This window comes from Chrysochloris asiatica, unplaced genomic scaffold (genome assembly GCF_000296735.1).
Source record: "Chrysochloris asiatica unplaced genomic scaffold, ChrAsi1.0 scaffold00085, whole genome shotgun sequence".
Lineage (NCBI taxonomy): Eukaryota > Metazoa > Chordata > Mammalia > Afrosoricida > Chrysochloridae > Chrysochloris > Chrysochloris asiatica.
This window is the reverse complement of record NW_006408603.1, coordinates 5,719,643-5,720,265: the sequence shown is the minus strand read 5'-3', so window position 1 is coordinate 5,720,265 and position 623 is coordinate 5,719,643.

The window sequence follows — 623 nt, the reverse complement described above, 5'->3', positions numbered from 1 at the left end:
TTGTATGGTTCAGTTATAATGCAATAAAGAACAAAATAGTATAGAATTAATTTATTTTAAGCCAGTACAATACTGTGTACATTTCAGTAAGTGCAGAAGTTGTTTAAATGGTAGCTTCATTAAAGATCAGGATTATGATTTTAGTTATGAGAGAACTACTCTGGTAGCGTAGTGGTTACGAATCGGGCTGCGAACCTTAAGGTCAGCGGTTCGAAACTACCAGCGGCTCCGCGGGAGAAAGATGAGGCTTTCTACTCCCATAAAGATTTACACCCTCGGAAACCCTGTAGAGGGTCGCTATGGGTCGGACCCGACTCGATGGCACTTAACAACAACAACAACAACTGATCATATATATGCTTTCTGATCATATATTCTTAAAATAGCATAATCAGGCTAGTGATTGATGCCTAGTTAGAGACGGTCTTTAATGAATTAAAATAATTGTCACTATTCCTAGAACTTTACATTAAAATCTGTGTGGTTTTGCCATGTAACCTTGCTTTCCCCTTGTTAGTCTTAAGAAAAAAGCAAAACCCTATTTAATGTAATTGTTGTACAACCATAGGCCACTTTTAATATATATATTTTTATTGTTCGCTTTTTATTTCTTCTTGTTTTTC